The 14,881-nt window shown below is 39.2% G+C and overlaps 1 long non-coding RNA gene across 11 annotated transcripts; it reads left to right on the top strand.

The window, feature by feature from the left end:
- Positions 1-3,526: 3,526 nt before the first annotated feature.
- LOC309700324 lies at positions 3,527-13,620 on the top strand. Of its 11 annotated transcripts, none has more exons than XR_014274613.1 (10): positions 3,527-5,284; positions 5,821-5,982; positions 6,235-6,343; positions 6,449-6,568; positions 6,711-6,872; positions 10,732-10,845; positions 11,248-11,347; positions 11,572-11,729; positions 12,157-12,214; positions 13,168-13,620. It is a non-coding gene; the product is annotated as an uncharacterized lncRNA (long non-coding RNA). The 11 variants fall into 11 exon arrangements; XR_014274621.1 differs by lacking the exon at positions 11,248-11,347 and having other exon boundaries at positions 3,527-3,906; positions 5,124-5,284; positions 13,168-13,615; XR_014274623.1 differs by lacking the exon at positions 11,248-11,347 and having other exon boundaries at positions 3,527-3,620; positions 3,826-5,284; positions 13,168-13,613.
- The last annotated feature ends 1,261 nt before the right edge of the window (positions 13,621-14,881 follow it).

Below are 14,881 nucleotides of genomic sequence, written 5' to 3'. Positions count from 1 at the left end.
TTCCCAGCACGGGGACCTTGAGTTCTATAAGATAAAGCCATAAACATGTGTATCCGAGTCTTCTATCAAAAGTTACAGCTATTTATATGAAGTTGTACAAAAACGCTTTCTTTCGCCAAGACAGTGCGTTTCTCACTGTTACATGCATTTGAATGGGGAACTCACCGAAACAAAGTATAGGTTTTCATTATGTGTATAACTTGAAAATCTTAGCTCACACAGCTGCAAAACCTGTTTTGTTTGCCCAGCATGGGGACCTTGAGTTCTATAAGATAAAGCCATAAACATGTGTATCCGAGTCTTCTATCAAAAGTTACAGCTATTTATATGAAGTTGTACAAAAACGCTTTCTTTCTCCAAGACAGTGCGTTTCTCACTGTTACATGCATTTGAATGGGGAACTCGACCGAAACAAAGTATAGATTTTCATTATGTGTATAACTTGGAAATCTTAGCTCACACAGCTGCAAAATCTGTTTTCCCAGCACGGGGATATTGAATTTTATAAGATAAAACCATAAATACATCAATCTGAGCCTTCTATCAAAAGTTACAGCTGTCTTCATGAAGCTGTACAAAAACACTTTATTTCGCCGAGACAGTGCGTTTCTGACTATTACATGCATTTGAATGCAGTTCTCGCACGAAACAAAGTATAGGTTTTCATTATGTGAATAACTCGAAAATCTTAGCTCAAACCTGTTTGCTCAACACGGGGATACTGAATATTATAAGATAAAGCCATAACTACGTAAATCTGAATCTTCTATCAAAAGTTACAGCTAACTTCACGAAGTTGTACAAAAAGGCTTTATTTTGCAAAGATAGTGCGTTTCTGACTATTACATGCGAGACGTGTCTCTTTACTGTGTTTAAGACACTTTACAGGTCCCTCCCCTAATGAAGAGTAGTTAGCATCTGATTGGACCATGGAACAGGTGACCACGTTCAAAAAGCCGCTCTGACAGCTCCAGAGGGGAGAGAGGGAGAGAGTGTGTGCAACGAGCGAGTAGCCTGACAGCCGTCGCGGTCCTGACCATGGTTTTCCCAGCCTGTGCTTATCTTGTGTATTTGTGTGAGGGTGAATTGTAAAAGCCGCTCCTAGTGCATTAGCTGAGAGCTTAGGCACTCGTGGGCTGAAGCGGAAGGGGTGAGCTGCCTTTTCTTTTGGAATCGTTTTCTCCTGTTTTCTTGGTCAGGGAGCGAGGGATAGCTCTGTCATTTGTTTGTTCTTTTTCTTTCCTAGGGTTTAGTTAGTCTTTGCTGGTGGGTCTTAGTTGGTTTTGTTTATTATTTTGGCTTGGGCTCACCCTGGAGCTATGCTTCTTGTCCTTAAATAAAATCACCTTTTTTTTACTCACAACTGGTTTGGATGTTTGGCTTGGGAACCAGGGCGGGGATTTGTATCTCTCTCCTCCAACCTTATGTGCGTCCCTACACGCCTAGATTAGGGGCGTAACATAAATGGAGTTCTCACACGAAACAAAGTATAGCTTTTTATTTTGTGAATAACTTAAAAATCTTAGCTCACATAGCTTTAAAACTGTTTGCTCAACGGGGATATTGAATTCTATAAGATAAAGCCATAAATACGTATATCTGAGTTTCCTATCAAAAGTTACAGCTGTCTTCATGAAGTTGTAAACCCTTTATTTCGCCGAGACAGTGCGTTTCTGACTTTTACATGCATTTGAATGGAGTTCTCGCACGAAACAAAGTATAGGCTTTCATTTTTTCAATAACTGGAAGCTCTTGGCTCAAACAGCTGCAAAACCTGTTTCCCCAGCACGGAGATGCTGAATTGTATAAGGCAAAGCCATATTGATGTGTGTCTGAGCCTTCTATCAAAAGTTACAGGTAACTTCAAGCTGTACAAAAACACTTTATTTCGCCGAGACCGTGCGTTTCTGACTATTACATGCATTTGAATGGAGTTCTCGCACGAAACAAAGTATAGGTTTTCATCTTGTGAATAACTTGAAAATCTTAGCTCACATAGCTTTAAAACTGTTTGCTCAACACGGGGATATTGAATTCGATCAGATAAAGCCATAAATACGCATATCTGAGTCTCCTATCAAAAGTTAGAGCTGTCTTCATGAAGTTGTAAACGCTTTATTTCGCCAAGACAGTGCGTTTCTGACTATTACATGCATTTGAATGGAGTTGTCGCACGAAACAAAGTATAGGTATTCATTTTGTGAATAACTTGAAAATCTTAGATCAAACAGCTGCAAAACCTGTTTGCTCAACACGGGGATATCGAACTTTAAAAGATAAAGCCATAAATATGTTTATATGCGTCTTCTATCAAAAGTTACAGCTGTCTTGAATGAAAGCATTATAGCAGCTTACCTCGATCATGTGGTAGAACAGACACATGGGCCACCTACGTGTCCTTCTACGGCAGGAGTAGTTGCCACAAACCTGCAAAACAAAAAGAAATGATCAGGTGACATGAACAGATTTATACAGCCATAAGCAAGAGATTCTTCCTGCCTGTGGGCGTCAAACTGGACCCCCCCTCCTTACTGTAACTATCAAAACTATCATAGTCTAAAACTATCATCTCATATCAAAACTATTATAATCACATTATCTGACTTTATCAGTTATAACAATGAGAAACGGTAAACAATTTGGCAAATAAATTACTTATAATTGTGCTTACCTGGTCCAAATGATCCACAGTCCCTTTGCATTTGTTATAATCCAGGATGATGTGGGGCTTTCTCTTCCCAGAGTCCTGGACTTGTAGCTCACGGTGCCTGGTGCTCAATAAGACAACCTTTTTTCTTTGCTTGGGGATGACATGGTAGCATGAAACAGAAGAGCCCTGTCTCCCCATTTCACAGGCTTGTTGTCGTTTCATGTTGAGACCTGTACAGGCCAGCCAGCATCACAAGCCCCATGTAAGCCTGCAACTCCTCATCTTCCAGTCTTTTACTGACCTGTTGCCCCTGCAGGTTGGTGAAATGCAGGATTAGCTGCATAATGTCCTCTGCAAAAAAAAAGATGGGCTGCTGATCCTATACGAATTGCATAATGGGTTGGTCCTGGGGTTAAAATGGGGGGAGGAAAAAATGGCAGGACCTCTTCGTGTGTGGGTTGCCACATGATTTCTCCATTTTTAGATCTCCACTGGCCATCCTCCAGTCTTGTCTCTTCCTCCTGCTCTTCTTCCTCCTTCTCCTTCTCCTCCTCCGCACATGAGCTGCAAAGCTCCTCGGTGCCTGGCAAAAATTCTTCTTCGCTGTCAGAAGTATCTCCACTGCTTGTGGAGAGTGCAAAACTGCAGCAACAGCCTCCTCTAAACTGAGTGCACGCTTCATTGTGTCTGTGCAGAAATGACCACTCAGACCAGGCTGCAAAGTATTCTCATAGACTTCAAAGGTGCACCTGAATAAACATGCTATACCATACATCCAATAAGAGAGAGGAGGCACACTCTTGATCAAGAAAAAACATAAGCGCACGCCTTTGATCTCTCTCCCCCCCCCCCCCCCCCCCCCCTCTCTCTCTCTCTCTCTCTCTCTCACACACACACACACATGCACATACATACATACACAATACCATTTTATGGTGGTTAGCTGTTTTATTGTCATGCATTTTACAAGGTAAGATAACCATGTCCTGCATTCAAAACCACTGAAAATGTCTATGGTGGTGCTGTGCCTAATATTGTGCTGGTGTATGCTGGGTAATCGCACAGCTAGCGACTGGGTGACTTTATTCACCCGCTTCGGCTGTTGTCAGTCCATATCCCCTAGATATGGACCATCTCCTGCTAGATTGTTCAGAAGGTTGTTATCATCCATCCAGATGGAGGATCACTAACAGGAGCGTGGGAAGACTCCAGAATCCACTCTGGCTGCAATCCGGTGGATACAGGAGTGTGTACAGGTAAGACCGTTTAAACGGACAGCATTTATAGAATGACTATTAAAAGTCAGACCAGCGAGTGTCAATAATGTTAATGTGGTTATGTTAGTAATACACCGAGTGCTAATATAACAGCTTTAAGATGCATTTGTAGATGTTATTACGTGTTTTACCGTCTTTATGGTGCTAGCTTAAAGTTACGGTGTAAACGTTAGCTTATATTGGAGTAAAGCTGTTACTGTTTAAACGATGTTAGCACAGAAATATTAGCTTCTGTCATGACTGACGAAGTTACTAGTTAATAAAGTTTCCAGTAAAGTGTTTAATCGCAGCCACAGACTGACAGCAAATATCTCGATTAGCTTCAGTGCATCTGTAATAAATATGTGCAAGTTTCAGTGCTTCGTTTAAACTGTATGATACTTATACTGACCCAGGGTCAGTGTAAAATACAATCCTAGCTGTGTGAACAAAGCCTGGCTCCTTTAATCCTGCATGAAAAACCTCAGGATGCAGGCTATTATTACTCTTTCCTGCTGGCACACCTGTCACACCTGAGAGTCAGCTAGAAACTTACAGTGACGTGGACATCATGCAAAGACTGCCAGACTCTGTAATACTGCGAATGATCAGTGACTCAAGTTAACACTAAACTTTAAACGGTACCTCTGTGTCTCTGTGTGCTGAACATTTAGGATTGAGTCAGGCTGCATCTGTGTTAGTCCTCTGACAGACTGGTGACCTGTCCAGGTGTGCTCTACCTATGACTACTGGGACAGGCTCTAGCTCCTGTAATAGAAATTTTATGTTATTCTCATTTAAAGCATTTAAGTGCTTATGCATATGCTTAGTTGTGACACTGTTATAGACTGTTCAATGAAGGTTTCTAAAACTAGATGAACTTACTTCAGCAGTTTGAGAAAACAACTCCCTTTACAGGTGCTGATAACGTCAAAGGCACAAAACAGCATAACCATTGATCCGTTAGGTTTCATAGCGAGACACGTGAAGTGGCAGAGCTGACATGACTGAACTGTGATGTTTGATGTGTGTTTGCTCTCCTGTGCACAGTAATAAATAGCATGATCACAGCTCTTTCTGTGTTGCAGACTTTATTTAAAAAATTCCATGACATCTACTATAACTGAACCAACCTGGTGCTCTTCATTTATGGAGGCTGTTGAGTCTGAATGTTGGATGTTGTGTATCTCGTGTTCTCTGGGCTTTGTTGTCCTCAGTCTTTTTGCAGGATCAGAAAACAAAACCGGGAGGCGCGTAAATGTTTCTTCTCCATGATGTTTCTTCAAATGTTTCTTCTGGATGATGATATGACCGTGACACGGGATGCCACCTTTGGTCTTGTGACGAAGCAAAGCTCAGGAAGAAGTGTGATTAAATGGTACCCACATGTTGAGAAGGATGTACAGGGCACCTGCAGCCAAATCCAAGCTTCAGCTTAGTTGTAGTTGCAGAATGCTATAGGACTGAGACATCTAAGGCATCAAATGTTTGATTAAACGGATGAAAAAGAGAAGTTTTTTCCCTATAATTATCACTTCTTAAAATCTGTAGCAACTTCAAGTCTGTCAGCATGCTGAGCATGCTCAGAATGTGACAATATATTTTTGTTCAATATTTAATTTCTTTCAGTTGCAATTGTTAAATGAAAAAATATATATTCTTATAATTTAGCAAACGAATTTATAAAAAAAAAATACATATATCTGTATTAGTTTTAGTAAATTAATTTGACACCTGTATTGAAAATACCATATTGTATTCATACAGAATCAGTATGGTATCATTGTTTGTCTGTTCACTGATTGTTGAAGCTAAGAGCTACTTTGATCTGTTTAGATCTAAAGTATCCAAAGTTGAGTTCTAATGTTTCTTCACCCCTGTGTGTGTGATATGTGATTTCCTACATGCTGGCAGAGCAGAGCAGCAGTTTGTGCTCACAGATGGTGACGGTGTGGAGAGACGGTGGTATTTCCTCAGAAGAACCAGCAGAGTCACAAAGGACACCAGTCCATCTCACCACCTTGACTTGCTGACTGATGTTCGTCTACACTGCACAGAGGAAATCAACTGACCGAGGTTTGTCCAGTGACGTGTTATGAAATGTATATTTGTTTTATGCTTACAGATATGTTTTTCTTGACAGAGGCTCTGCAGAGGTTAGACAAAGCAGAGAAAACATGTGCTTTACATTTTACTGTGATTTATTGAGATATTTGTTGCCTGATGTTCAGCAGGAATGGAGAAATAGAATCAAAGGGAGATGTTTTTCCTGTTTTTGTAATGATGTAAGTAAATCTTCAATATTATTTATTTGCTTGGTTATATTAGGAGCGTTTCTGAGTGAGGGGGAGAGGAGTCATCATCCAGGTAAAGTGACGTGGATCAGTGGATACACTTGTCTCCCCTTTAAAGGAGACGATCCAAGTCATCCTTAAATGTTAGCGCTTTCAAATACACAAACATTTTTAAAGGACAAAAATGAACATCCAACTTTGACTGTAATACAAAATAAATCTTTGCATGTGTGTTTTCAAACTCTCAGATGGGCAGTATATCAGTCTTGGACTGTCTAACCTGCCGGAGCAGCACTGAATGACCACCGCACGAGCATGTTCCTGCAACATTCAGCATCTGATCCTTCATCTGTGTGCTTCTGCTTTTGGTAAGTAGAGTTACCCAACTCCAGTAACTCTAAACACATGCCATCCATTTCTAACGGCCTGGTTACTTCCTGTCAGTTACTTTAGAAACCATGTGGTCACCTGACCTAACACTGTTTCTTCTTCTTCTCCTTAATGTTGAAGTGTCAAATGTCAAACAGCTGGAGAGGAAACTACACCAGTGTACTGGGATGTTTCAGCAACACGTGCCAGATGCTGTTCCTTCATGGTGACATCACCAGAGACAGTCCCGCCCACCTCAGGACCCATTGATTATGATGATCTGATCCATCAAACCCCCAGCAGGTGAACTTTATTCATGACATAACACCGCAACAATGTAAAAAATTAAACAGCAACAGTCTAAATGTAAAGTGCATTCTAAAGTCCTCTTCAATAAATTGTATGCAAAGAGTCATTCAGGTCACTACAGAACCCAGAGTCTTCATCATTAAATCTCTGGTTGCTTCATTTTTTCTATCCTATATCAGATATTTTAAAGGTTAGCTTAGGTAAAGTTCCATTCTCATGGTGAGGCAAAGTGCTTTATGTGTGTGTGTGCCCGTGTCATGAACGGCTATAAAAGGCCTATAATTAAAGAACAAAGCGGGGTTTGAGTTCGAGTTGCGGCAGACTGTCACTACTTGTAAATGGAACGCAGCCTTCCTACGGCGGACAGCTAATAACAGGAATCGGACGCGGTCCAGCCAAGTCCACAGCAACCACCATAGCAACCGCCTAGCATGACCTTAAAAACATATTCTGTCTTCATAACTATCAAAATCGTGAAATGATTTGCAAAGTGTGAAAGTGTTACAGCTGCAGAGAGCTATGGCGGTATCTATGGAAGCTGTTTACATAGCTAATAATATACGATGTAACCATGGAGACAGTCAGTCACTTGAGCTAGCGGTGCATGTTTACTACAGTGAATAAGGTGATTGAGTGCACAGCGTCCACACTCTGCAGGGGGTAAAGACATTACTTCAATATTGTTTTATATTGATATATATTAGCCTTCTGTTGACCATCACCTCAGGTTCACCATTACAGTTTCAGATTACAGATGCACACTGTCTAAACACATTCAAAAACTCATGTCTCAGAAATAAGCACAGCTGTTCATGTTTGTCATTAGAGTTTTATTTGTAAGAAAATTATGAACTTCATATTGTGCATTAAATAAAAGAACATTTCACAACTCTGAGTCAACAGAAACAGGTAACAGAAATGTCTCTAATGTGTACAGTGTAGTGTAAGCATTAAAAGATCATAAAGGAAAAACTAACATTTATGTGAAACTAATTGTAATAAAAAATGAGCAGGTGCTTTATAGATTTAAAAGAAAGAATCTGAAAACAACACTTTTTTGGTCTAAGTGATCAAAGTAGAAAACAGAACTGATGTTCAAGAACAAACCGTAGCTGCACTAATATTACACATCTCGATCGTTGTACTGAACAGACATGTTGCTTTTAAAACCACATGCAGTGTGTGACCATGACTGTTCACTGAGACCATGAACGCCACTTCGCTGAAGCATTCTTCTTCTTCTTCTTGCCATTAAATTGGAAGCAGAAGCAGCACGAGCTGATTTGATCTACTGAAAGGAAAAAGCAGAACATCTGAGTTGAAACCAGTCAGCTGAAATCATTAAGACAGGAACAAATTCAATGCAGTGTCTCAAGTGGCTTAGCCTGTTACAACTGTTGATACAAGCTAAATACGGTTAACACACAGTGTCAGGGAGCTCCAGTGTGGGAACTAGTGGCTTTAGGTTTGTAGTCATTTAACTTTCATCCATTCATTCGTTTAATTCAGGAGGAAGAAATGCCAGGTTGGTGCAGGCTGGTTACATGCATTTGGTCCCATGCTGTCTTTAATTAAATGACTTGGTTCATTTTATGGCTGGGCTGTATGTGGGGTTATATCATGTTATTTGGGCAGGAGTACCTGTCCCCTGTTAGACTTAGAAAGTTTCTCCATAAGTAGAGTTTCTAACTCTTCTAGCACATCTGTGGCTGACAGCTTTTTGGTGGCTCTTTTTACCCCACACTGGTTGTGAGTGTGTAAATAGCCCCACTAGTTATTTTGGGTTGCAGTTAACTAGGGAGGAAGGGGTGGGTATGCCATGATTAGGTGAATAACAATTATATGTGATACATAAATTTCACAATGCATGCATATATCTCTATCAATTAAACCTGGCCTGAGGGCTGCCATTTTTTACATTCAGTTATTTCTCTTAGAAATGTTGGAACTAAATAATGAATGTGTTACAGTTAAAGTGAAACACTGGTCAGTGTAAATGGCTCATTGGGCCACAGAAACCTTTAAATTAAACCTGATATCTAGTGTCAAACAATATCAAAGCTGTAAAAGATGTTTACATTCAGAATTTATAAAACTATGATTGTAAATAAATTCAAACAAGTGAGCTTTTCTCTTTGTGCTGAATATCAACACTGTGGTTTCTTAGACTGTAAGCTGTACTTTAGTGCAACCAGTTGCAGAAGCTGCCACTCCAAATGTCTTTTGATAACAAGAAAAAAATACCTTTTCAGTACACGGCCTGAAGTTCTTCTCCGACATCTTCTGCAATCGGCTTTGTCTGCTGGTTTGAAGACAATAAACCACAAAAAAGATGATTTAGTCACTTTGTCTGCGTCATGCAGCTCGAATGTGTCGTGTAACGATGTTGAATAGCCGTCGTTATCCCTCTGCTTTGAGCCTTTTATCAGAAGTTACAGCTAACTTCATGAAGTTGTACAAAAAGGCTTCATTTCGCCGAGACAGTGCGTTTCTGACTATTACATGCATTTGAATGGAGTTCTTGCACGAAACAAAGTATAAGTTTTCATTATGTGAATAACTTGTATTTTACACTGACCCTGGGTCAGTATCAACTTCATGAAGACAGCTGTAACTTTTGATAGAGGACTCACACACACACATATTTATGGCTTTGCCTTATAGAATTCAGCATCTCCGTGCTGAGGAAATAGGTTTTGCAGCTGTTTGAGCTAAGATTTTCAAGTTATTCACAAATTGAAAACCTATACTTTGTGTCGGGCGAGAACTCCATTCAAATGCATGTAATAGCGAGAAACGCACTAACGTGGTGAAATAAAGCGTTTTTCCATAAACTTCATAAAGACAGCTGTAAATTTTGAGAGAAGACTCACACACACATTGGGGGGATATTGAAGTCTATAAGATAAAGCCATGAATATGTTTGTCTGAGTCTTCTATCAAAAGTTACAGCAAGCTCTATGAAGTTGATGAGAAACGCGTTTCTCACTGTTACATGCATTTGAATTTAGTTCTTGCCCGACACAAAGTATAGGTTTTAATTTGTGAATAACTTGAAAATCTTAGCTCAAACAGCTGCAAAACCTATTTCCTGAGCACTGAGATGCTGAATTCTATAAGGCAAAGCCATAAATATGTGTGTGTGATTCTTCTATCAACAGTTACAGCTGTCTTCTTGAAGTTGATACTGACCCAGGGTCAGTGTAAAATACAATCCTAGCTGTGTGAACAAAGCTTGGCTCCTTTAATCCTGCATGACAAACCTCAGGATGCAGGTTATTATTACTCTTTCCTGCTGGCACACCTGAGAGTCAGCTAGAAACTTACAGTGACGTGGACATCATGCAAAGACTGCCAGACTCTGTAATACTGTGAATGATCAGTGACTCAAGTTAACACTAAACTTTAAACAGTACCTCTGTGTCTCTGTGTGCTGAACATTTAGGATTGAGTCTGCATTGACTTTATTTATTGAGACTTTAATGTGCTAAAAGCAGGTTGAAGACAGCTCAGAAACATTTGAAGATTAAAATTTAGCATTATGGCTGCTGGTGGTTTGTAAAGCCTATACTCAGCTGTAGTTTTTGTTACTAATTTATGTTTGTTGTTGTTTAACACAGATTTCAGAAGAGCAAATATGCTTAATAGTTTAACTAGATTTCATTTGTCAGTGTGGGACTGCTGAGTCACCTGAAGAACTCATTTCATTCATTCTCCACATGATGTTCATATACAGAAATGTTTCACAGGAACTGGTTCCTCCCAAACTGTGAACTAGTGTGTTTCCATAGATTATCTCTGTATGAATGTACTTTTAAATGAAGGCAAGTGTTTGTCCTTTTTTGTTCCTCAGTTACAGTACGTGATATCTTGATATCAGGCGGTCAACACTGGGGGAAGACAAGAAGCAGACGTACTTCCAAGAGGGAGCTGCAGTGAGGACACAGCCAGGTCACTGAGGTCAGAGGTCAGAATCTGAAACAGCTCAGGTTTATATTTTAGGGGTTATAAAAAATCAAAATGTATTTATGAAGAAACCTTTAAATAATAGTCATAATTATGATTATTATAAGAAATATCAAACATTTAAGTGGATTTTCTGTTACACATGTTGTATTAGCCCTGCAATAAACTGGCAGCCTGTCTTTGTCCTGTATCAGCTGGGATAGGCTTCATCCTCCCGCAACCCTGAATTGGATACATTGTATTCCAATTATGTAATCTGATCATTTACAAACTCAAGGTATCTAATCAAAATGTAAGTAATAATTATAAAATGGGAAAGCAGAAATAAGTGTGACATAAATGTAAATGTGTTAGCTGACATAGAGGACAGCTACATGTAGTCTGAAAAACCTTTGTTGTCAAGTTTGCAGGTATATCAGCACGAGACATTCTTACATAGAAGAGTCTGTTAAAGTCTCTAACTCAGCGAAGCATTATTGGTCCCGTCTGTTTGGATAAATATAGTAAGTTGATGTTTGTCCATTTATTGACACATTTTCTTAAGTGCTTATCCAGTTCAGGATCACAGTGGAGCTGCAGCTGGATATGTTCATTAAATAAACCTTACAAAAGTTAACAATAAACCTGCATCCATGTACGTTGTTGTCCACAGGATAAGAAAATCAAACTGGAACACTGTGGAACATGTTAATAAATGTTTGTGTGTTTATGCCTGTGTCTTTCACAGGAGGCGCTGGAAGGTTTCCCTAATAGTTCCTGGTGAATCAAAGCAGAACCATAAAGGTTGCTGGATTGCATGATGGCCTTACCCCTGAGCAGTCATCCTGTTAAAGGAGGAACCAGTTAGAAGCTGTTTTCAAAGTAGCTGAGCAGATTTCATCTCAAGTAAGCGATTAACTGTTTGTTCATCTGTTCTGCCACTTAAAGAGCATTTAAGGACGTCTTTTGAGTGTCCAGCTGAATTAATTCTACTGGCTCTCATGGTCATTTGTTATTATAGACATATTTTTCATGTTCATCCAGCTATTTAGTAAATTCTATCTATTTAGTAATATCCGTCAGCTATAAAATGTAATATAAATATAAAAAATATCTAAATATCTCCTGCACTTTATATTTTAATGATGTAAGTCTGTTATCGTGTTACATTAGCATTCCTCACATATCAATGAGATGCTGTACAGTACAATCCTACTGACGCAGCAGAGGGATAACGACGGCTATTCAACATCGTTACACGACACATTCGAGCTGCATGACACAGACAAAGTGACTAAATCATCTTTTTTATGGTTTATTGTCTTCAAACCAGCAGACAAAGCCGATTGCAGAAGATTTCGGAGAAGAACTTCAGGCCGTGTACTGAAAAGGTATTTTTTTCTTGTTATCAAAAGACATTTGGAGTGGCAGCTTCTGCAACTGGTTGCACTAAAGTACAGCTTACAGTCTAAGAAACCACAGTGTTGATATTCAGCACAAAGAGAAAAGCTCACTTGTTTGAATTTATTTACAATAATAGTTTTATAAATTCTGAATGTAAACATCTTTTACAGCTTTGATATTGTTTGACACTAGATATCAGGTTTAATTTAAAGGTTTCTGTGTCCCAATGAGCCATTTACACTGACCAGTGTTTCACTTTAACTGTAACACATTCATTATTTAGTTCCAACATTTCTAAGAGAAATAACTGAATGTAAAAAATGGCAGCCCTCAGGCCAGGTTTAATTGATAGAGATATATGCATGCATTGTGAAATTTATGTATCACATATAATTGTTATTCACCTAATCATGGCATACCCACCCCTTCCTCCCTAGTTAACTGCAACCCAAAATAACTAGTGGGGCTATTTACACACTCACAACCAGTGTGGGGTAAAAAGAGCCACCAAAAAGCTGTCAGCCACAGATGTGCTAGAAGAGTTAGAAACTCTACTTATGGAGAAACTTTCTAAGTCTAACAGGGGACAGGTACTCCTGCCCAAATAACATGATATAACCCCACATACAGCCCAGCCATAAAATGAACCAAGTCATTTAATTAAAGACAGCATGGGACCAAATGCATGTAACCAGCCTGCACCAACCTGGCATTTCTTCCTCCTGAATTAAATGAATGAATGGATGAAAGTTAAATGACTACAAACCTAAAGCCACTAGTTCCCACACTGGAGCTCCCTGACACTGTGTGTTAACCGTATTTAGCTTGTATCAACAGTTGTAACAGGCTAAGCCACTTGAGACACTGCATTGAATTTGTTCCTGTCTTAATGATTTCAGCTGACTGGTTTCAACTCAGATGTTCTGCTTTTTCCTTTCAGTAGATCAAATCAGCTCGTGCTGCTTCTGCTTCCAATTTAATGGCAAGAAGAAGAAGAAGAATGCTTCAGCGAAGTGGCGTTCATGGTCTCAGTGAACAGTCATGGTCACACACTGCATGTGGTTTTAAAAGCAACATGTCTGTTCAGTACAACGATCGAGATGTGTAATATTAGTGCAGCTACGGTTTGTTCTTGAACATCAGTTCTGTTTTCTACTTTGATCACTTAGACCAAAAAAGTGTTGTTTTCAGATTCTTTCTTTTAAATCTATAAAGCACCTGCTCATTTTTTATTACAATTAGTTTCACATAAATGTTAGTTTTTCCTTTATGATCTTTTAATGCTTACACTACACTGTACACATTAGAGACATTTCTGTTACCTGTTTCTGTTGACTCAGAGTTGTGAAATGTTCTTTTATTTAATGCACAATATGAAGTTCATAATTTTCTTACAAATAAAACTCTAATGACAAACATGAACAGCTGTGCTTATTTCTGAGACATGAGTTTTTGAATGTGTTTAGACAGTGTGCATCTGTAATCTGAAACTGTAATGGTGAACCTGAGGTGATGGTCAACAGAAGGCTAATATATATCAATATAAAACAATACTGAAGTAATGTCTTTACCCCCTGCAGAGTGTGGACGCTGTGCACTCAATCACCTTATTCACTGTAGTAAACATGCACCGCTAGCTCAAGTGACTGACTGTCTCCATGGTTACATCGTATATTATTAGCTATGTAAACAGCTTCCATAGATACCGCCATAGCTCTCTGCAGCTGTAACACTTTCACACTTTGCAAATCATTTCACGATTTTGATAGTTATGAAGACAGAATATGTTTTTAAGGTCATGCTAGGCGGTTGCTATGGTGGTTGCTGTGGACTTGGCTGGACCGCGTCCGATTCCTGTTATTAGCTGTCCGCCGTAGGAAGGCTGCGTTCCATTTACAAGTAGTGACAGTCTGCCGCAACTCGAACTCAAACCCCGCTTTGTTCTTTAATTATAGGCCTTTTATAGCCGTTCATGACACGGGCACACACACACATAAAGCACTTTGCCTCACCATGAGAATGGAACTTTACCTAAGATAACCTTTAAAATATCTGATATAGGATAGAAAAATGAAGCAACCAGAGATTTAATGATGAAGACTCTAAAACCCACTGTCTTGGCGAAATAAAGCGTTTTTGAACAACTTCATATAAATCGCTGTAACTTTTGATAGAAGACTCAGACAAACATGTTTATGGCTTTATCTTATAGAACTCAATATCCCCGTGCTGGGCAAACAGAACAGGTTTTGCAGCCGTTTGAGCTAAGATTTTAAAATTATTCACATAATGAAAACCTATACTTTGTTTCAGGCGAGTTTCCCATTCAAATGCATGTAACAGTGAGAAACGCATTGTCTTGGCGAAATAAAGCGTTTTTGAACAACTTCATATAAATCGCTGTAACTTTTGATAGAAGACTCAGACAAACATGTTTATGGCTTTATCTTATAGAACTCAATATCCCCGTGCTGGGCAAACAGAACAGGTTTTGCAGCCGTTTGAGCTAAGATTTTAAAATTATTCACATAATGAAAACCTATACTTTGTTTCAGGCGAGTTTCCCATTCAAATGCATGTAACAGTGAGAAACGCATTGTCTTGGCGAAATAAAGCGTTTTTGAACAACTTCATATAAATCGCTGTAACTTTTG

The sequence above is a fragment of the Aulonocara stuartgranti genome (assembly GCF_965226115.1).
Source record: "Aulonocara stuartgranti genome assembly, chromosome: 23".
Classification (NCBI taxonomy): Eukaryota; Metazoa; Chordata; class Actinopteri; order Cichliformes; family Cichlidae; genus Aulonocara; species Aulonocara stuartgranti.
Note: the sequence above shows the minus strand (reverse complement) of the source record. Positions and strands in the feature narration are given on the sequence as shown.